The following is a 638-nucleotide window of genomic DNA, read 5'->3' as shown; positions in this document are numbered from 1 at the left end:
TCACGCACTTTCATCTCAATTCGAAATTTTGGTTCTGCAACTTGGTATATCGATATGGAAATGTGATAAGATGAATAAAATATAACCAGAAAATGGTTAAGAAAGTTATTGCTTGGTATTTGGGAATTTTTATCATTAGCCTCATTGTTTCTATGAGCTTTTCTTGAATTGGACATCAAATGCAATTAGAATTAGTGAAAGTTTTTAGGTACATTAACGAGGAAAAGGCTTACCTAAATAGCCCCTTTTTTGTCTAGCTTCGCCTTGATTATGGTTCCTGTTGCTTCGTTAGTTCAAACATTTATTACTTGATCAATTTATCGCAGTTTTCATCACAGTTTCATTTGTTAAAGAAATCTTGAAGATTTTTGGTGAGTAAATGATTTTTCAAGCAAATCCATTTTTTAATGAAGCTAAGATATTTTTGCAATCTAATTACCCATTCATCTACATTGAAAAAACATTATTTGATTACTTAGTCCCAACTGACGTTGACTTTTATTTGTTGTAGAGTTCCTAGACTGGGAATGGAAGACAGAATGAGAGTTGTTGTTCTCCAAGAAGAAGGTTACAGCTGCAATAAAACTGCCGAAAGGATTAAAGTAGCAAAGTCTACTGTGCAGGGGATAGTTAAGAAG

Source organism: Penaeus monodon, chromosome 20 (assembly GCF_015228065.2).
Source record: "Penaeus monodon isolate SGIC_2016 chromosome 20, NSTDA_Pmon_1, whole genome shotgun sequence".
NCBI lineage: Eukaryota > Metazoa > Arthropoda > Malacostraca > Decapoda > Penaeidae > Penaeus > Penaeus monodon.
This window is presented reverse-complemented; position numbering follows the sequence as displayed.